Here is a 22576-nt window from a genome sequence, read left to right as displayed (position 1 = left end):
CCAGAATTAGATGAGCGCAGATATTTCCGAGCATTCTCGGGTTGAAGGAGAATTTTTAAATCAAAATGTTGCTTGACTGGGAACCAATGTCGGTCAGTGAGCATAGGGGTGATGGGGTTAGGACTTGGTGTGAGTTAAGACACGGGCAACAGATTTGGATGAACTCAAGTTTACAGAGGGTAGAATGTGGGAGAACAGCAAGGAGTGCATTGGAATAGTCAAGTCTCCGGGTCATGAAGGCATGGTTGAGGGTTTCAGCAGTAGATGAGCTGAGACAGGGGCGAGGTCAGGCGATGCTATCTATAGAGGTGGAAATAGGCAGTCTTAGTGATGGTGCAGGTCTGAGGTCAGAAGCTCATCTCAGACTCAATTGGGAAAGCAAGGTTACAAACAGACTGGTTTAATCTCAGACTATTGCCAGGGAGAGGGATGGAATCACTAGCGAGGGAACGCAGTTTGGAGCGGGGACCGAAAACAATGGCTTCAGTCTTCCCAATATTTAATTGGAGGAAATTTCTGATGATTCAGTGCTGTCAGATATGCAATCTGATAATTTCGCAATAATCAAGAGAGGTGGTGATGAGGTAAAGCTGGGTGTCGTGAGTGTACACGTGGAATCTAATACAGCACTTTTGGACAATGTAACCAAAGGGAAGCATGTAAATGAGAAAGAGGAGGGGTCCAAGGGTATTTCTTGAGGGACACCAGACATAACTGTGCGGGAGCAGGAAGAGAAGCCATTGCAAGTGATACTCTAGAAATGATAGGTAAGAATGGAATCAGGCAAGTGCAGTCTCACCCAGCTGGACAATAGTGGATGTACATTGGAGGAGAATCATGTGATCAACCATGCCAAAGGCTGCAGACAGGTCAATAAGAATGAGGAGGGAAAGTTTACTTTTGTTACAGTCACATAGGATGTCATTTGTGACTTTGATAAGAGCTGTTTCAGTACTGTGGCAGGGGCAGAAACCTGATTGGAGGGATTCAAACATGGAGTTCTGGGAAAGATGGGAATGGACTCGGCGGTGACTTGCTGCTGTTCAATATTCAGTGTATTCACACCTAATCTGTACTAATGCTTTGTCTTTCAACACACCATTAACATATTGTTTGCCTGTTCTCCGTGACCCTTTGGTCAGCTATGTGGCCTGGTCCAATCTGCACCTTCTCCTTTGTTATCTCTTGCCCCACCCCCACCTCACTTGTTTATAATCTGTGACTTTTCTAATATTTGTCAGTTCCGAAGAAGGGTCACTGACCCGAAACGTTAACTCTGCTTCTCTTTCCACAGATGCTGCCAGACCTGCTGAGTGATTCCAGCATTTCTTGTTTTTGTTTCAGATTTCCAGCATCCGCAGTATTTTGCTTTTATTTAAGCTGCTCACTGATGCTCAGTTTGGGTTCTGCCAGGAACACATAGCTCCTGACCGCATTATAGTCTTGATTCAAAGATGGACAAAAAGGCTGAACACAGGAGCTGAGGTGAGAGTGACTGACCTTGGCATCAATGCAGCATTTGTTCGAGTGTGGCTCAAGGAACCCTAGCAAAACTGGAGTCAAGGGGAATTGGGGGAAAACTCTCCACTGGTTGGAGTCATACCTAGTACAAAGGAAGATGATTCTAGTTGTTGGAGGCCAATCATCTCAGTCCCAGGACATCACTGCATGTTAATGTGCATGTATGTGAATGTACGGAGTGTGGTTAATAAGACTGGTGAGGTATAGGCACAGATTGCCATGTGGAAATATGATGTTGTGGCTCTAACAGAGACCTGGCTCAAAGAAGGGCAGGTCTGGGTGTTAAATATTCCTGGATACAAGGTGTTCAGGAAAGGTAGGAAAGAGAAAAAAGGGGGAGGATGAGAGTATTGATTAAGGAGAGCATTGCAGTGCTGGAGAAAATGGATGTCCCAGAGGGGTCAAGGATAGAATCAATTTGGCTAAAGCTATGGAATAAAAAAGGTGCAGTTATATTGCTTGGTGTTGTCTATAGGCCACCAGCTAGTGGGAAGGACGTGGGGGAACAAATTTGCAAGGCAATTACAGAGAGATGCAAAAATGATAAGGTAATTTTAATGGGGTCTTTAATTATCCAAAAATAGTCTGGATAATAGTACAGTAAAGGGCCGTGAGGGGCAAGAGTTCCTAGAGTTTGCTCAGGAAAATTTTCTCCAACAGTATGTTGTGAGTCCAATTGGAAAGGAGGGAGTGCTAGACCTGGTTCTTGGGAATGAGGTGGACCAAGTGGATCAAGTATCAGTCGGACAGTATTTAGAGGATAGTGCTCATTGTATCATAAGGTTTAGGCTGACTATGTAAAAGGACAATGAGCAATCCAGGGTGAGAATAATTAACTGAGGGAAGGCCAACTTCAATGGGGTAAGAACGGAGCTGGGGCAGATAAACTGAAGTCAAAATCTGGCAGGAAAACTAGTAGATGAACAATGGGCTACCTTCAAAGAAGAGATGGTTCGGGCACAGTCAAGGTATGTTCCCTCGAAGGGGGAAAGTAGGGCAAATAAATCTAGAGCTCCCTGGATGACAAAAGAAGTAGAGATTAAGATAAAGAAGAAAGAGCGTGCTTATGACAGATGCCAGGTAGAAAATACTGTTGAGAATCAGGCTGAATATAGAAGGTACAGAGGAGAAGTGAAAAAACAAATAAGAGAAGCAAAGAGAGAACATGAGAAGAGACTGGCAGCCAGTATTAAATGAAATCCCAAAGTTTTCTTTCGGCATATAAATAGTGAAAGGATGGTAAAAGGTGGAGTGGGGCCGATTCGAGACCAGAAAGGGGATTTATACATGGAGGAAGAGAGCGTAGCTAAGGTATTAAATGAATACTTTGCACCTTTCTTTACCAAGGAAGAAGATGCAACCCAGGCAATGTTGAAAGAGGAGGTAAGTCTGACACTCGAGGGATTTAAAATTGATAAAGAGGAAGTATTAATAGGTTGTCTGTACTTCAAGTGGATAAAACACCAGGGCCGAATGAGATGCATCCAAGGATACTGAGGGAAGTGACGATAGAAATCACAGAGGCAATGGCCATAACTTTCATCTTCCTTAGACTCAGGGGTGGTGTCAGAGGACTGGAGAATTGCAAAAGTTATACCCTTGTTCAAAAAAGGGTGTAAAGATAGGCCCAGTCAGTTTAATTTCGGTGGTGTGAAAAGTTCTCGAAAATAATAATTCAGGACAAAATCAATTGTCACATGGACAAATGCGAGTTAATTAAGGAAAGCCAGATGGATTTCTTAAAGGAAATTCATGTTTAACTAACTTGCTGGTGTTTTTTTGAGGAGGTAACAGAGAGGGTTGATGAGGGCACTGCTGTTGATGTGGTGTACATGGACTTCCAAAAGGCGTTTGATACAGTACCACACAACAGACTTGTGAGAAAACTTGTAGCTCATGGAGTAAAAAGGAATGGCAGCAACATGGTAATGAAATTGGCTGAGTGACAGGAAACAAACAGTAGTGGTTAATGGATGCTTTTTGGGCTAGAGGAAGGTTTGTAGTAGAGTTCCCCAAGGATCAGTGTTGGGACCCTTGCTTTTCCTGATATATATTAATGACCTAGACCTTGGTGTACAGGGCACAATTTCAAAATTTGCAGATGATACGAAACTTAGAAGCATTGTGAATTGTGAGGAGGATAGTGCAGAGCTTCAAAATGACATAGACAAGTTGGTGGAATGGGCAGACAGATGGCAGATGAAGTTCAATGCAGAGAAATGTGAAGTGATTGATTTTGGTAGGAAGAACATGGAGAGACAACATAGAATAAAGGGTACAATTCTAAAGGGGGTGCAGGAGCAGAGGGACTTGGGTGTATATGTGCATAAAGAACAAAGAACAGTACAGCACAGGAACAGGCCATTCGGCCCTCCAAGCCTGCGCTGATCTTGATGCCTGCCAAAACTAACACCTTCTGCACTTCCGGGGCCCATATCCCTCTATTCCCTTCATATTCATGTATTTGTCAAGATGTCTCTTAAACGTCACTATCGTACCTGCTTCCACCACCTCCCCTGGCAGCAAATTCCAGGCACTCACCACCCTCTGTGTAAAAAACTTGCCTCGCACATCCCCTCTAAACATTTCCCCTCGCACCTTAAACCTATGTCCCCTAGTAACTGACTTTTCCACCCTGGGAAAAAGCTTCTGACTATCCACTCTGTCCATGCCGCTCATAACTTTGTAAAGCTCTACCATGTCACCCCTCCACCTCCGTCGTTCCAGTGAAAACAATCCGAGTTTTTCCAACTCTCCTCATAGCTAATGCCCTCCAGACCAGGCAACATCCTGGTAAACCTCCTCTGTACCCTCTCCAAAGCCTCCATGTCCTTCTGGTAGTGTGACGACCAGAATTGCACGCAATATTCTAAGTGTGGCCGAACTAAGGTTCTGTACAGCTGCAACATGACTTGCCAATTTTTATACTCTATGCCCCGACCGATGAAGGCAAGCATGCCGTATGCCTTCTTGACTACCTTATCCACCTGCGTTGCCACTTTCAGTGACCTGTGGACCTGTACGCCCAGATCTCTCTGCCTGTCAATATTCCTAAGGGTTCTGCCATTTACTGTATACCTCCCACCTGCATTAGACCTTCCAAAATGCATTACCTGACATTTGTCCGGATTAAACTCCATCTGCCATTTCTCCGCTCAAGTCTCCAACCGATCTATATCCTGCTGTATCCTCTGACAATCCTCATCATTATCCGCAACTCCACCAACCTTTGTGTCGTCCGCAAACTTACTAATCAGACCAGCTACATTTTCCACCAAATCATTTATATATACTACAAACAGCAAAGGTCCCAGCACTGATCCCTGCGGAACACCACTAGTCACATCCCTCCATTCAGAAAAACACCCATCCACTGTTACCCTCTGTCTTCTGTGACTGAGCCAGTTCTGTATCCATCTTGCCACCTCACCTCTGATCCTGTGTGACTTCACCTTTTGCACCAATCTGCCATGCGGGACCTTGTCAAAGGCTTTACTAAAGTCCATATAGATAACATCCACCGCCCTTCCCTCATCAATCATCTTCGTCACTTCCTCAAAAAACTCAATCAAATTAGTAAGACACGACCTCCCCTTCACAAATCCATGCTGTCTCTCACTAATAAGTTCGTTTGTTTCCAAATGGGAGTAAATCCTGTCCCGAAGAATCCTCTCTAATAGTTTCCCTACCGCTGACGTAAGGCTCACCGGCCTACAATTTCCTGGATTATCCTTGCCACCCTTCTTAAACAAAGGAACAACATTGGCTATTCTCTAGTCCTCTGGGACCTCACCTGTAGCCAATGAGGATGCAAAGATTTCTGTCAAGGCCCCAGCAATTTCTTCCCTTGCCTCCCTCAGTATTCTAGGGTAGATCCCATCAGGCCCTGGGGACTTATCTACCTTAATGCTTTGCAAGACACCCAACACCTCCTCCTTTTTGATAATGAGATGACTGAGACTATCTGCACTCCCTTCCCTAGGCTCATCATCCACCAAGTCCTTCTCCTTGGTGAATTCTGATGCAAAGTACACATTTAGCACCTCATCCATTTCCTCTAGCTCCACGCATAGATTCCCATTAAAGTCATTAAAGGTGGAAGGACAGGTTGAGAGAATAGTTAACAAAGCATGCAGTATCCTGGACTTTATTAATAGGGGCATAGAGTACAAGAGCAAGGAGGTTATGTTGAACTTGTATAAGACACTAATTTGGCTTCAGCTGGAGTATTGCATCCAATTCTGGGGGCTGCACTTAACGAAAGACGTGAGGACATTGGAGAGACTACAGAAAAGATTCAGAAGAATGATTCCAGGGATGAGGAATATCAATTATGAAGATAGATTGGAGACGTTAGGACTGTTTTCCTTGGAGAAGAGAAGGCTGAGAGATGATTTGACAGAGGTATTCAAAATCATGAGGGGTCTGGACAGAGTAGACAGAGAGAAACTGTTCCCATGCATAAAAGGATCGAGAATGAGAGGGCACAGATTTAAAGTATTTGGTAAGAGAAGCAAAAGTGACATGAGGAAAATCTTTTTCATGCAGTGAGTGGTTAAGGTCTGGAATGCGTTGCATGAGAAAGTGATGGAGGCACGTTTAATTGAAGCATTCAAAAGGGAATTAGACAGTTACATGAAAAGGAAGAATGTGCAGGGTTATGGGGAGAAGGCAGGGGAATGGAACTGAGGGAATTGCTCTTCCAGAGAGTCAGTGCAGACATGATGGGCTGAATGGCCTACTTCTGCACTGTAACAAATCTGTGAATCGGAGAAAGATGGGCTGGTTGTCTCCTGGCAGGTCAAGAAGCAAACTGGCTTTTTTAACAGTCCAAATTTAAACTAAAACCTTCCAGAAGTCCTGTCTTATGACATCTATAAACCTTGGCCTGTCACTCTTTTGTAAACATCTCTCCAAGTTAAAAGAACCCCTGTTGGTTCCTTTGAAAACAGATGCCTTTCAGTAATTGTTAATATTCACAGAGTGGAATTGTAATCATTTGTCTGTCGCATGAGGCCACCTGTGATGGGTTACTTTTTTTCCTCCAGTAGCTTTTCCGCCAACATGGTGGATACTCTGCATTCATAATATTTTCAAACAAAATTAACCTCATTATTATTAAAGTTCTGTTTAGCTGGATTAACTGTCTTTGTTGACATTCCTTTTAAAAAACCCACAATGTTCAGCTTCTGCAAGGTTCCAGATAAATCAATGCCCATCATTCAACTATAGTTCCTTTAACAAAGAGATGGCAGTAATCTCATAATACCTCTATCCTTGGAGAAATGAAATACCATTTTAAAATGTGTTTCATTACAACATATAAAAAACAGTAGTTGAAAATATTTTTAAAATACATTTTCCACGCTCATTCCCATTCATTCTTTCCCTGCAATTAATACAATTTTGCTTTGCACCAAACAACTCAAAGTTAAATTTGCAATAAAGCAGCTGCAGTAACATTATATTTGCCCGAAATGTTGACAATCTTTCAGTGATAGGGCTGTAATAGTAGATTCCATTAGAATAGACTGACATTCTGGTTTTTAAATTTTCCCACGAAAGCTATCACCAAATCAGCCGATTGCAACCTTCCAAACAGAACCCACCAGTTGTTCCAAGTGTTTCTTCTAAGTATCACTGTAGACCAGCACGTCAGCAAGGTAAACTACAGAGTTGGAACACAGGCTACCACTGGATTCACTAGTCTCTGAAAAGTTTCTGGAGAACCCCCTAGCCTGTATGGTATCACTTGGCACTAAACAAACCGATCCATTGTGACAAAAACTGATATTTCTTTCACCTAGGGTGTTGAAAACAATAACTTATACAGCATGAGAGGAGAGTGCTGATTGGTTGGCAAGTGAACTCTGATTGGTAGAGGCATTCCTATGGAAAATGCACCAGTTTACGATGACTGATAGTTAACTGCCAAGCTGTGTTTGAAATTCAAACCAGGCAGCTTGAGTCTGATTGCCCTGAGGAATGAACCAGCGAATGGCTGTCATTTATTTTGTTCAGCTGGAAAAGGCGCAATGTGTATATGTGTTCTTTCTATCTGCAAAGAACAAGGCCCTGTCTATTAATATATATAGCTTTCAGCAAGTGCAGGTACGCCACACTGCGAGCCCTACTGACAATCTTAAATTGATGGTAAGCATAACTCAGCGTAACCAACCAGCCCATGCTTGCAAAACATTAGATCTGATTCTGCGATTGTGCGATTGGATAACATTTGCTAAATAATCCACAGTGTGCTAAGACTTATGCAGACAACATCCCAGACACTGCCATCGCCAACCCTGGGTTAGTCCTGTCACACCAGCAGAACAAAACCAACAGAGGTGGCGGCACAGTGGTATACAGTCATGAGGGTGCTTCCCTGGGAGTTCTCAACATCAACTCCAGACTCCATGAAGTCTCATGGCATCAGGTCAAACATGGGCAAAAAAAACGCCTTCTGATTACCACCTGCAGCCCTCCTCAGCTGATGAATCAGTACTCCTCCATATTGAACACCACTTGGAGGAAGCACTGAGGGTGGCAAGGGTGCAGAATGTATTCTGGGTGGGGAACTTCAATGTCCATCACTAAGAGTGGCTCATTAGCACCACTACTGACCGAGCTGGTAGATTTTTAAAGGACATAGCTGCTAGACTGAGTCTGCAGCAGGTTGTGAAGGAACCAACAAGAGGGAAAAACATACTTTGTCCTCACCAATCTGCCTGCCGCAGATGCATCTGTCCATAACAGTATTGGTAGGAGTGACCACTGCACAGTCCTTGTGGAGACAAAGGCCCGTCTTCACAGTGAGTATACCCTCCATTGTGCACAGCATTGTCAGTTTTAAGCCTGGTACCTGTCTCCCTCTTTCACTGTCTCTCTACAGATACAGCATAATCAGTTTTAGGCCACTTGCTCTCTCTACATACAGACATGGGTTGTGAATTTTAAGCCTGCTCTCTTGCTGTCCCAACATATACACAGCACTCACAGTTTTAGGCCTGGTCTCGCTCACTCTCTCTAACTGTACAGATGCAGCCTGGTCAGTTTTTGGTCTTTCTCTCTCTCTCTCTCTACAGATACAGCACTGTCATTTTTAGGCCTGGTCTCTCTCTCTCTCTCTACAGATACAACTCTGATAGTTTTAGGCCTGGTCTCTCTCTCTCTCTACAGATACAGCACTGTCAGTTTTAGGCCTGGTCTCTCTCTCTGTCTCTCTCTCTCTCTACAGATACAGCACTGTCAGTTTTAGGCCTGGTCTCTCTCTCTCTCTCTATAGATACAGCACTGACAGTTTTTGGCCTGGTCTCTCTCTCTCTCTCTCTGTCTACAGATACAGCACTGTCAATTTTAGGCCTGGTCTCCCTATCTCTCTCTCTCTATAGATACAGCACTGACAGTTTTTGGCCTGGTCTCTCTCTCTCTCTCTCTCTCTTTCTACAGATACAGCACTGTCAGTTTTAGGCCTGGTCTGTCTCTCTGTCTACAGATACAGCACTGTCAGTTTTAGGCCTGGTCTCTCTCTCTCTCTCTCTCTCTTTCTACAGATACAGCACTGTCAGTTTTAGGCCTGGTCTGTCTCTCTCTCTCTCTCTCTCTCTCTATAGATACAGCACTGACAGTTTTTGGCCTGGTCTCTCTCTCTGTCTACAGATACAGCACTGTCAGTTTTAGGCCTGGTCTCCCTATCTCTCTCTCTCTCTATAGATACAGCACAGTCAGTTTTCGGCCTGGTCTCTCTCTCTCTCTCTCTTTCTACAGATACAGCACTGTCAGTTTTCGGCCTGGTCTCTCTCTCTCTCTCTACAGATACAGCACTGACAGTTTTCGGCCTGGTCTCTCTCGCTCTCTCTGTCTCTCTGTCTACAGATACAGCACTGTCAGTTTTCGGCCTGGTCTCTCTCTCTCTCTCTCTACAGATACAGCACTGTCAGTTTTCGGCCTGGTCGCTCTCTCTCTTTCTACAGATACAGCACTGTTAGTTTTCGGCCTGGTCTCTCTCTCTCTCTCTGTCTCTCTCTCTACAGATACAGTACTATCAGTTTTAGGCCTGGTCTGTCTGTCTCTCTCTCTCTATAGATACAGCACTGTCAGTTTTAGTCCTTTTCTCTTTTGATTTCTACAGCATTGAGTGGTCCAGTTCTGTTCTTTGTGTTTCCTTGTTCTTCTCTCTGTGAGAAACGTAGCCCACTTGATAACAATTTACACCAAGTCAAACTCTGAAGAAGTAAGTTTATTTAACGGTCTTGCAAGATCGGGTGTCCTACAAGCAGGCACACCGATCAACATATTCAGTTCATGTTTATACAATACAAATCCATTTGTCCACGCCTTTATTTTACATTATTGGTTATAACGTATTATGACACTAACCTATCCTATGGTTGCTACAGTCTCCTCCTCTGTTTACTTCTCCCCCTACTCTAACTTTCTAGCCCCTAACTCTTGTTTTTGTTTTACCTTATTTGGCTCTCCATTATGTGTTTTAACTTGCAGCTGTCAGCCTTTATCTTAGTGGGGCAGTTTCTTATTCACTACATCCGTTGTTCTAACTCTTGCTGTTTCTCTGTTATCCGCCTAAGCACAATTTTTAAGTGATGTACTGTCCCAAGGTCTGTACTTACATACCCTTATCAATTCTCTTTGTCAGTGATGTACTGTCTTAAGGTCTCCACTGACATATCCTTATCAGTTCTCTTTTTCAGTGATTTCATTATGTTGTGCACAAATGACTTCTTGGTAACTTTCCACAAGCTGTAGAAACAACATTTCAGTATTTCTTATTCTCACAATTCCCCCTTTTCTTTTACTTAATCCTTGTTGTTTTCTACATACTGCGGAGGTTTCTCATATGTCCTCTCAAATCCTCTGAGCATTATTTCAGCCGCCTTTTCAATGTCTGTATCTCCGTTGATACTATCCACTTTGTCATTACCTAACAGGTATATACTTTCTTCCTGGCCTCTTTGTATTGACATCTGCTTCGTCAAAGCTGTCTCAATCAATCGCTGTGTCAGCCCTCTTACACAAGGAATAATACAACACCCGATGGCTATTAGTATTCCGACAACCATGATCAGGGAGGTAAAAACCGAGATTATCATGCCTTTCCATTTTCCAAACCAGGATTCAAGCCACCCCGTCAGGGAAGTGTCTGCTCCTGAATTTTCAGCCATCTCTTCTGCTAAAGTTGTTAACCCTTGCAGTGCTCGGGTGATTGAACCATCGGGTGCTGTGTTATTTGGGATAAATGTGCAACATTTCCCTCCTAACATTATACACACACCTCCTTTTTCTGCTAAGATCATATCTAGAGCCAGTCAATTTTCCCAAGCCATTCTACTAGTGGCATCTAATTGTTCAGCTATACCTTTTACCGCATCTCTAGTATAATTTATAAATCTTTGTTGGTTGTAATAAATATAATTTATCCAATCTACATTTTTGTTAATAGTGACCCACCACAACAAAGACTCGAAACCGGCGGTTATTTGGTTTCGGGCCTTGAATTCATCAGGTTACCCCTCTTGGGACCCCTATGAAATCCATGTATACCTGGTTGTCAAAAGAGTTCGCTATCGCTTCCCTTTTACCCCTTTCCCTCGTTATTATCTTTTGTTTCTCAAATGCCAAGGTGAATGGTATTGCCAATTGAACAATTGCGCACGTCCCCTTCCACTGGGAGGGTAGGGTCTGTCTCAGGATTTTTCCTCCGCAATACCACCATAAATCCGCTCTGGGGACATTCAATGATGAGTAGTTCCCTCCCCTGACTCTTCCAGTTACGTCCTCAGTCTCTATGCATGACTTCAACTCTCCCATATTTCTGGTTAGCTCCGCACCATGTCGACGTACGCATGATGTGTGATTCACACTGGTGGCTAAAAATGAAGGGGGAGTCCTTGAATCTTCTTTCTCTAGGGGAGGGAACATTATTGACAAGGATATGCAAGTTTGAATACCCCAAGCCGTCTTATCCTGATATAGGGCTAACATGCATTCCATGCCCTTTCGGTCACGCTCCCACCCCAGCGGGAAAGGTACTACTTGAGCTATCGGTCTACCAGATGCACAAGCATAGCAATTGTTTTTGTTCAAACTTTTTACAGGTAATTTTATCCATTCTACCCAGGCATTTGTGTCCCCGTAACCGGTTTCTATCTCAATTGTCTTTCTCAAGTCTTTTACCTCTATTATTTTTACTATGTTAGGATCGTTATGAGAGGTCCCTTTTAGTTTGTTAGATGGTTTACCAGTCTTATCTATTGTTACCTGAAAACAACATTTTAATTCACCTTTCTTTTTCCCTTCTCTAACTGTTACTCCAAACACCTTGTTGTCTAATTGGAAGTGGGTAATACAAAAACATCCAACCCATTTTATTTCCTGGCTATTTTTGAAAAGAAAGAGAGAAGGCACACAATATTACAGACAGTATTCCCGCGCTCGTGCCGCTATATAAAAAAAAGTTCGTTACTCAAAGTCTTTTAAGCTTTATTTTCAATGGTTCTTCCGTTAATTCGGTTGTCCAAGTTCCTTCCTCGGCCGGGGGTTGTACCGGCCCCTTGATTCTTGTGTAGTGGGTCCAACCTCTTTCTGCCGTTCTTCTGGCTGTTTCAGTGGTTAGGAGAGTCTAGTATGGTCTTTCCCAGTTCAGTTGTAGTTTAGTCTCTTTCCACGATTTCACCAGAACCCAATCTCCTGGTTGGATCTTGTGCACTGCAAATTCGAGAGGTGGGGTCTGTGCTAACAGGCCTTGCTTCCTGAGGAATGACAATGAGGAAGACAACGCCAGTATATAGTTCTTGAGAAACGAATCTTTAGTTTCTAAGGTTGGCATCTTGCCCCTGGTTCCCATATAGGGTAATCCGAATAGCATTTCATAGGGGGACAGTCCCACATCTTTTCTAGGGGCTGTCCGAATTCTGAGTATCGCTATAGGTAAACATTTTGTCCAGGGTAACCTTGTTTCAAGTATCAGTTTGGACAGGTGTTTCTTTAAGGTCTGATTCATTCTTTCCACCCGCCCTGAAGAGGGAGGGTGCCAAGGGGTATGGAAGTCCCATTGGATTCCCAATCCCCTAACTATTTCTTGTAATAGCTTCGAGGTAAAATGACTTCCTTGGTCTGAAGTGCTGTGGCTGCCACAGCTTGCACACACTCTGGCCATCCCTTTTAGCTATTTCATTGTGGTTTCTGCCACTTAAAATTAAAGCTCAGCAAAGCTACTATTCTTAACTTGGCTATATTTCCCATTAAGCATTGTGCCATGCCTTTCTGCTCACTTCCACATTCCCCCCTTTTATCATTCTATGATAACCTTCTCTCTACTGATCAACTTATATATGATTATATATATATATTCACTAGGATTATGTGGATCCATTTACTCAAATAACATTTAAAAAGTATAATATAAAAAACTCAGCAACTGCTGAATCAGAAGGGTAGGCTGAGCCACCCTCTAACAAGGGGGCGTGTATTAGCCTGGTCGGTATGTTTTTCATTCTAACTTTTCCCTAGGATTGTCATGTCTGGGTGATAAGAAGAGTGCTGTTGAAGTACAATGTCTCTCTCTCTCTTGCTGTACCAGCTGCAAGGCCAAGTTGCCTCTGCAGCCCTGAAGTTATGAAGTCATTTCTGATAAGCTGTCCCTCCCTACAGCACTGAAGCTAGCTTGTTAGCAGTACATGACTGATTAATTGTTTCAGGGTAGGCTGAGCCACCCTCTAACAAGGGGGCGTGTATTAGCCTGGTCGGTATGTTTTTCATTCTAGCCTTTCCCTAGGATTGTCATGTCTGGGTGATAAGAAGAGTGCTGTTGAAGTACAATGTCTCTCTCTCTCTCTCTCTCTCTCGCTGTACCAGCTGCAAGGCCAAGTTGCCTCTGCAGCCCTGAAGTTATGAAGTCATTTCTGATAAGCTGTCCCTCCCTACAGCACTGAAGCTAGCTTGTTAGCAATACATGACTGATTAATTGTTTCATCTTAAATGTTCCCATGTAATTCTGTTCTTAAAAATTCTAAAATCTAAATTCTGTTTACAGAATTCACAAAAGTCCCCCCTTTTGATTCTTCAAAACATTTTTAAAAATCAATCCCTTGATCCCACCTAGGTGCCTTTAATGGTCTCTATTTGTCTAGAAACAGCCTTCAACACCCAGAGGGGTCGCACTCAATACGTCGCCTGCTTGTGCCATAAGAGGGGCCTGCGGTAACTCTGTAAAGGCATAAGTTTTGCAGGGGCTTCAACTACTTGTTTACAACAATGCCTTTTACTATCAGATTTCTAAGGTCTTTCATCTGGCCCCTATGGCCGATATTATTGTTCTGCCACTGCGGGTCTTGATTAGGGTATTTTTGTTCGGCTGGTTCGTTTCCCCCTACCCCGGGAGGGTTTTCTCTTTCCCAAATTTTCAGGGGTCTTCTACGAGGACTTTCATTTCCTTTTTAAACACTCTTACCTCTCCTGATGTTAATGGTGCACTAACAAATCCAATTTCATTATTTCCTATTGGTACCTCTCTCAAGGTCATCATTGTCTTCGGAGACTCTCTGTCTCTATCGTCGTCGTTATCGTCGGGTTTAGGGGTGGTCCTTCTTGCTGTCCTTAGATCATATTTGGGTCTTTTTCTCCTTGGTTTTTGACTCTAAATCCCAATACTCCAACATCCGTCCCAATGGACTTTCTGGAGGGATGTTGCCGGCAGACTTTCCTTGTCTCCCATCGTCTTCCTTTTTAGACGATTTATTTCCCATGGTTAACTGAAGGGTCTTATACCCGGCAGTATTCACCTCCTAACTGAAGGGTCTTGTACCCTACGGTATTCACCTCCTAGCTGAAGGGTCTTATACCTTACGGTATTCACCTCCTAACTGAAGGGTCTTATACCATACAGTACTCACCTCCTAGCTGAAGGGTCTTATACTGCCCCACAGTATTCACCTCCTAACTGAAGGGTCTTGTACCCTACGGTACTCACCTCCTAGCTGAAGGGTCTTATACTGCAGTACTTAGAAGGTCTTATCCTACAGTTAACCAGTATTCACCTCCTAACTGAAGGGTCTTATACCTTACGGTATTCACCTCCTAGCTGAAGGGTCTTATACTGCTCCACAGTATTCACCTCCTAACTGAAGGGTCTTGTACCCTACGGTATTCACCTCCTAGCTGAAGGGTCTTATACCTTACGGTATTCACCTCCTAACTGAAGGGTCTTATACCATACAGTACTCACCTCCTAGCTGAAGGGTCTTATACTGCCCCACAGTATTTACCTCCTAACTGAAGGGTCTTGTACCCCACGGTATTCACCTCCTAGCTGAAGGGTCTTATACCTTACGGTATTCACCTCCTAACTGAAGGGTCTTATACCATACAGTACTCACCTCCTAGCTGAAGGGTCTTATACTGCAGGACTGTAAAATTCACTCCTCAAGGACTTTTGGTACTTAGAAGGTCTTATCCTACAGTTAACCAGTATTCACCTCCTAACTGAAGGGTCTTATACCTTACGGTATTCACCTCCTAGCTGAAGGGTCTTATACTGCCCCACAGTATTCACCTCCTAACTGAAGGGTCTTGTACCCTACGGTATTCACCTCCTAGCTGAAGGGTCTTATACCTTACGGTATTCACCTCCTAACTGAAGGGTCTTATACCATACAGTACTCACCTCCTAGCTGAAGGGTCTTATACTGCCCCACAGTATTCACCTCCTAACTGAAGGGTCTTGTACCCCACGGTATTCACCTCCTAGCTGAAGGGTCTTATACCTTACGGTATTCACCTCCTAACTGAAGGGTCTTATACCATACAGTACTCACCTCCTAGCTGAAGGGTCTTATACTGCAGGACTGTAAAATTCACTCCTCAAGGACTTTTGGTACTTAGAAGGTCTTATCCTACAGTTAACCATAAGTCACCAAGATAATACTTAAAAGTCGTTTTTCTTACCTTGGTCCGTGCACGGAGTTGCCTGACTTCACGTGTGTACCTGCCGCACTAAATACTCGTTCAGAGTGACTTCCCTAGGATCATTTTCAGTCGATTACTCGGGTCCGCTACCAACGAGAGAAACGAGACCGTTTTTAAATTAACGGGACGCGTCTTCTCGACTGTCGTCGGCCGCGGTCCCGGCAATGATGAAGAGATCCCGGACGAGCCCCCAATTGTGAGAAACGTAGCCCACTTGATAACAATTTACACCAAGTCAAACTCTGAAGAAGTAAGTTTATTTAACGGTCTTGCAAGATCGGGTGTCCTACAAGCAGGCACACCGATCAACATATTCAGTTCATGTTTATACAATACAAATCCATTTGTCCACGCCTTTATTTTACATTATTGGTTATAACGTATTATGACACTAACCTATCCTATGGTTGCTACAGTCTCCTCCTCTGTTTACTTCTCCCCCTACTCTAACTTTCTAGCCCCTAACTCTTGTTTTTGTTTTACCTTATTTGGCTCTCCATTATGTGTTTTAACTTGCAGCTGTCAGCCTTTATCTTAGTGGGGCAGTTTCTTATTCACTACATCCGTTGTTCTAACTCTTGCTGTTTCTCTGTTATCTGCCTAAGCACAATTTTTAAGTGATGTACTGTCCCAAGGTCTCCACTTACATACCCTTATCAATTCTCTTTGTCAGTGATGTACTGTCTTAAGGTCTCCACTGACATATCCTTATCAGTTCTCTTTTTCAGTGATTTCATTATGTTGTGCACAAATGACTTCTTGGTAACTTTCCACAAGCTGTAGAAACAACATTTCAGTATTTCTTATTCTCACATCTCCGACATCATTTTCTGAAGATTGGGGGAAGTTCAATCCTTGTATCTTCGATTGTTTTTTATTGCCCTGTTTATTTATTCAGAGGTTAACCCTGGGACATGGCTGATTAATGTCTACTCAAGGGTCTCCTCCTGATTCTACAGGTATTTTACCAGCTGCAGGGGTGACGATCCTACATGGCGATGCCGCCAGGCTATAACCAGGTGGCCTGATTGCAGGCTCGGCTGGGGGATGTGGGGGCCGTGGTCTCTCCTGCCTGTTCACCCCATGGAGGCCCCCCAGTGGAAAGGTGACAGCGGCTTTATTCCACCTCCCCCTCAACTACAGCTCCTGATTGCCTGCACCAACCCCTCCCCCCACCTCTTCCCTGAACTCTGTGTCACATTTGCTGGTTGGGTCTGGGTGGAGTGTGGTCTAACCATATTATAAGTGACCTCCTTGTTTATCTCATCAAGATGTGATATCTCACACTGATCTGTGCTGAAACTTTCCAAATACAGGCCCATTCTGCAAGATTATTGTTGTTTTTTTGTAATTTGTTGCAGTCCTCCTCAGTATTGATGATCCTCCAAATTTGGTCTCATCAGCAAATCTAGTTGCAAATTCTAAATCGTGATTATAACTTGTGAACAACTGTCGCACTGATCTTTGTGGTGCCCCACTTCCTACTTGCAGCCAGCTCGCTATGTATTCTGCAACTTACCCCCTGTCACGGCCTGTTCTGACCTTATTTATTTGTCTATGATGGGCTCAGATGTTACATTATGAGTTAAAACAGAACTGTTAACATTTCTGGGAAATGGTTTCATTGTGGAGAACTGATAAAGAAAGTAAAGTAAATTGGTTGCGACTCCACCTCTGAATCTCTCAGAGAAACCTGCAGCATTTCCTGTACAAGTTCAGAATGTTGTTACCTGCAAACACAGTCGGTTGCATCAGTGTCTATTGTAAAGAATCTTTTTCTGGATCTGACAGCACCGTTACTGCACATCAAAAACTGTTTGACACAAGACTTTTAATCACTGAAACACTTGGAGCCTGACTTCATCTCCCACCAGTCAGGAGAGTCTGAGCCAGTTTTCCTGGAGGTGAAAGCATTGTTTCCATCGTGCTGCTACAGCAATTCCCCCTCAGCTGGATAACAGATACTTCATGTACTGGTCAGTGAAATAATTTCATCGATAAGGGAACTTGTGAGTGTGAGGCTACCTGTTGATCTGTGTGAGTGTGAGGGTGTGCTTGTGTGTTAGTGTTAGACAGTGAGAGTGTGGGTGAGTGTGACAATGGTTGTGTGTGGTTAATAGTATTGTGTGAGTGTGAGCCACCATTCAGTTTTGTGTGAATGTATCACATTAGTGTGAGACAATGTTTGTGTGCATGTGTATGAGTGTGAGAGCATGATAGTGTGCTTGTGTGCAGCTAAGTGTGAGACAATGCTTATATGTGTGTGTAAGAGATTGTTTGTGAGTGTGAGACCATGAACGTATGTGGGTGTGTTTGATATTGGTGTTTGTGTGTGTGTTTGAGTGTGAGATATGTTTATGAGTGTGTGAGTGATCTTTAGTTAATTAATTTCTGTGTGTATGTAACAATGTGTTTGTATATCTGTGTGTGGGACAAGTTCCCCTCCAAGCCACACACCATCCTGACTTGGAACTATATCGCCGTTCCTTCACTGTTGCTGGGTCAAAATTCTGGAACTCCCTTCCTAACAGCACTGTGGGTGTACCTACCTCACATGGACTGCAGCTGTTCAAGAAGGCAGCTCACAACCACCTTCTCAAGGGAAATTATGGAGGGGCAATAAAGGCTGGCCTGGCCAGTGACAGTCACAGCCCGGGGACAAATTTAGAAACGTGTGTGTGTGAGACAATTTATGTGTGTGTGTTAGGGTGGGTGAGGAGCGGGGTCAGTGTGTGTGTGAGGAGGGGGGGCAATATGTGTGTGTGAGGAGCGGGGGCAGTGTGTGTGTGAGGAGGGGGCGCAATATGTGTGTGTGAGGAGCGGGGGCAGCGTGTGTGTGTGTGTGAGGAGGGGTTAGGGCCAGGCCACAACTTGAGTACTGTGTGCTGTTCTAGTCACCTCATTACAGAAAGGATGTAATTACACTAGAGAGGGTACAGGGGAGATTTACGAGGATGTTGCCAGGACTGGACAAATGCAGCGATGAGGAAAGATTGGATAGGCTGGGGTTGTTCTCCTTGGAACCGAGAAGGCTGAAGGGAAATCTGAGTGAAATGCACAAAATTTTGAGGAGCCTGGATAGAGTGGAGGTGAAGGGTCGATTCACCTTAGCAGAGAGGTCAGTGATGAAGGGGCAGAGTTTTAAAGTGATTGGTAAAAAAATTAGAGGGAGATGAGACCAAACTGGTTTTCACCCAGATGGTGTTGTATGTCTGGAACTCACTGCCTGAAAGGGCAGTTGAGGCAGAGACCCTCAGTTCATTCAAAAGGAGTCTGGATATGTACCCCAAGTGCTGTAATCTGCAGGGCTATGGGCAAAATGCTGGAAGGTGGGATTAGAATAGGTGGATCGTTTTTGGGCCAGCACAGATACGATGGGCCAAGTGTCCTCTTTCTGTACCATAAACTTTCTATGATTCTATGAATGTATGGGCCAATGTTTGTGCATGTGTGTGGATACTTATCTGACTGGGTGGGTGAGACAATATTTGTGTATGTATTTAAGACAATATTTGTATCTGTCAGGGACAATGTGTGTGTATTTTACATCAATAGAATGTGTGGCACAGAAACAAACATTCAGCCCAAATATTCCATTCTGGTGTTTATGCTCCATTTGAGCCTTTTCCAGTCTTTCTTTATCTAAATCTATCATCTTAACCCTCTATTCCCTTCTCCATGATATGCTTGTTCAGCCGCCCCTTAAATGTAGACCTCAATTGTTGACAACGCGATCGGTAGGTGGCGCTGTTTTGGCACATGCGCAAATACAGCATGTGCCACGAAAACGTCACAGCTTGCGACTGTAGCAGCTGCCAGGACTAAAGATGGCGCTGCTCAAAAAATCACAGAGATGAAACCTAACAAACACGTGGCAGAATACAATGGCTGGAGTGAGAGAGTGGAGCGGGCCGGGGAGAGCTGTGCGGGGGCCGGGGAGATCAGCGCGGGGGCCGGGGACAGCAGCGCGGGGAGACCAGCGGTAGCGGCGCCGGGGGGCGAGGGGGGGGAGGGAGAGGGAGGGGGGGGGAGAAAGGGGGAGAGGGAGGGGGCGGAGAAAGGGGGAGAGGGAGGGGGGGAGAAAGAGGGAGAGGGAGGGGGGAAGAAAGAGGGAGAGAAAGAGGGAGAGGGAGGGGGGAAGAAAGAGGGAGGGGGGAGAAAGAGGGAGGGAGAGGGGGTAGAAAGAGGGAGGGAGAGGGGGGAGAAAGAGGGAGGGGGAGGGGGGAGAAAGAGGGAGAGGGAGGGGGGAGAAAGAGGGAGGGGGGAGAAAGAGGGAGAGGGAGGGGTAAGGAAGGGGGGAGGGGGAGAAAGAGAGAGGGAGAGGGAGGGAGAGGGGGGAGGGGGAAAAAGAGGGAGAGGGGGGAGAAAGAGGGAGGGGGGGAGAAAGAGGGAGGGGGAGGTAGAGGGAGGGGTAAGGAAGGGGAGAGGGGGAGGGAGAGGGGGAGAAAGAGGGAGAGGGAGGGGTAAGGAAGGGAGGAGGGGGAGAAAGAGGGAGAGGGGGGAGGGAGAGGGGGGAGAGGGAGGGGTAAGGAAGGGGGGAGGGGGAGAAAGAGGGAGGGGGGAGGGGGAGAAAGAGGGGGGGAGAAAGAGGGGGGGAGAAAGAGGGGGAGGGGGAGAGGGGGAGAAAGAGGGAGAGGGGGAGGGGGAGAGAAAGAGGGGGAGGGGGAGGGGGGAGAGAGAGAGGGAGGGGTAAGGAAGGGGAGAGGGAGAAAGCTGGGGGGAGAGGGAGGAAGGGGAGAGAGTGGGGGGGGGGGGTGGGGGGAGCAGCGGAACGGAAGAGGAGTGCCTTTTTCTGTGCATGCGCTATAAACACAACAGCAAAAGACTTACTGGCCAGTCCCTGGACCCGGTGACACCAAGGTCTTCGCACGCTCGCTCCCCGCGGCTCTCTACGGCCTCTCGCTTCCGGCCCTCTCCATTCAGCCGTTCCCTCCAGCTGCGGATGCCCAATCCAGTTGCTTTCTCCCCTACCTAGTTGCTTTCTCTACTTCTCCACAGTACTTCAGGCATTGCAACTGTTTGGTCCCTGCATTTTGCATGCTCCCTCTCCCCACCCCTCCCCGCTCTCCCCACCCCTCCCCCTCTTCACCCACCCTTCCCTCTACCCTCCCCACCATAGTTGAATATCTGAAGTGCAGTTGCAAAGTCGGGGAAATAGCATGCAAAACAAAACCTCAACAATTCTGGGTTTAATTATTGAAAAGTTTTATTAAGTTCATTAAGTATCCGAGGAACTGCTGTGCATGGATACATGAGTGTTGTGTCCAGCATTCCCGTTAGACAGACAGGCCGAGTCTCTGCTATGCACAGCTAAAGAGATTGTTCCTGGAGAGCCTTGTGGTGAATAAAAGCCTGGCTCTCTATTCCACTACTGTATTGTCCATGTGAAGAAGGCAAAGTCACAAGAGTCTGAGCTCAGTCTATTCTTGGTGAATGTTCCCCAAGCGCATCCCAATGTGCATTCCCAATTCATCCATAAATGCAATGTTCCTTTCCACATCGTGATGAGCTCCGCAGCATGATCTAGTTGCCTTCGTTGCTTGAATGCTGACCTTAAGTCTCAAGGATTGTTTTCTCGACGGCATGTTTTACATGAAAAGAAATAAAGCAAATCAGAGTCAGAGCTTGCCTCCGTCCATCCACTGAAATTACTGTTGCGCACACCTTTTTAAGTTCTGCAGTGAAGGCACCAATTGATAATGTCGCCAATGAAGCACTTATTACCCACCTCAGATGCAGGAATCAGCACATCCTTGCGTCCTCTCCTGCACTGCCTCCTTTGCTGGAATGCCGTCCTTAAGTGTCAAGGATTGTTTTCTCAAGGGCACGTTTTACATGAAAGAAAATAAGGAAAGAACATCAGTGTCAGAGCTTCCCTCCCTCCAATGAAATTACTGTTCAGCATGCTTTGTGTTCTGCGGTAAAGGCATGTACTGATAACACCGCCAATTAATCACTTAGTACCCACCTCAGCTGTAGGAGGCAGGATGATGTTACTGCCCCTATCTCGTGATGGTTCAATGCTGCTCTCAGGGAAAACATGAATGATGTGAGGGTGCTGGAAAAGAAGCACATTTCTTTTGAGCTATGAACATAAAGCTGGCCATTTAGCCCAGCAGTTCCCTGCCAGTGGTTATGTTACACGTGCGTCTTCCCATCCATTCCCATTTAATCCTGCCTACTACTGTCACCAGTTGTGTTCACAGCAAGAGCATTCACATTTCTGCTACCACTGGACACGGCCTGCTTGTTTCTTTTAGTGCTCAGTCTCTTCTTGCTGAATGTTCCCCAAGTGCTTGACCCCTTTGGACACCCTCTCTGCTTGACAGGCAGCAACTGGCAATTGCGGAGTCTCACAAGGCTCTGCATGGTTGTTTCAACGTCGGATGGGGTAACAGGTGGCTGTGTGTCCATGAGCACTGCCCTGATGGGTGTAGGAGCAGGTAACTGTGTGCCCATGAGCACTGCCCTGATGGGTGTAGGAGCAGGTGACTGTGTAACTGAGCAGCAAGGAGAGGGTACCGCAGGTAGGGGAAGTGGAGATTTGAACAGGCAGGCATATGTATAGTCCATCAGATCATTAGGCTAGGGGGTGAGACGCTCAGGATCCAGGGTTTGTGACACGTGACTGATGTCCAGCGCGCGGCCACCTCCATCTGAAGGTGCTTCCGGGCAATTGTTGGGCATAGTAAATGGCTCCATCTCATCAGCCAGTCCTTGCTGCCAGCGGAGAGTCTGTTGCCGCAGCCAGTCCAGTCTCCTCATGAATGCTGCCGTTCCACTCTGCAGAACGGCCTGTTGTAGCTGGTACAATTGATCTGAAAGCAAGCGGTATTTTTCATTGTGGCTGAGGGGCCTTGGCTGTTCCTCTGTAATCACAATGGCAGCAGCCATGCCTGTCGTCGTTGGTGTCTGAGATGCACGCCAGCGACAATTGGGGGCGAGCCTGTCCAAAGGCAGACCCAGATGCCTCTGCACAACAACAGCATGTTTGCAGGGCAACAAAGTCTGAATGGAGAAGATGCAGCTGCAGGTAGCCTGGCCATCATGTATCTGCAGTGTGTACTGTTTGGCG

The 22576-nt window shown here is 45.4% G+C and overlaps 2 pseudogenes; one reads left to right on the top strand and one right to left on the bottom strand.

Annotated features, from left to right (window-relative positions):
- Positions 1-9799: 9799 nt before the first annotated feature.
- On the bottom strand, positions 9800-11943 carry LOC137345837 (uncharacterized; annotated as a pseudogene).
- Positions 11944-17044: 5101 nt separating this feature from the next.
- LOC137346285 (interferon-induced very large GTPase 1-like) overlaps positions 17045-22576 on the top strand; it is a 109204-nt pseudogene continuing 103672 nt past the window's right edge.

The sequence above is a fragment of the Heterodontus francisci genome, chromosome 29 (assembly GCF_036365525.1).
Source record: "Heterodontus francisci isolate sHetFra1 chromosome 29, sHetFra1.hap1, whole genome shotgun sequence".
In the NCBI taxonomy this organism is placed as follows: Eukaryota; Metazoa; Chordata; class Chondrichthyes; order Heterodontiformes; family Heterodontidae; genus Heterodontus; species Heterodontus francisci.
This window is presented reverse-complemented; position numbering and strand designations above follow the sequence as displayed.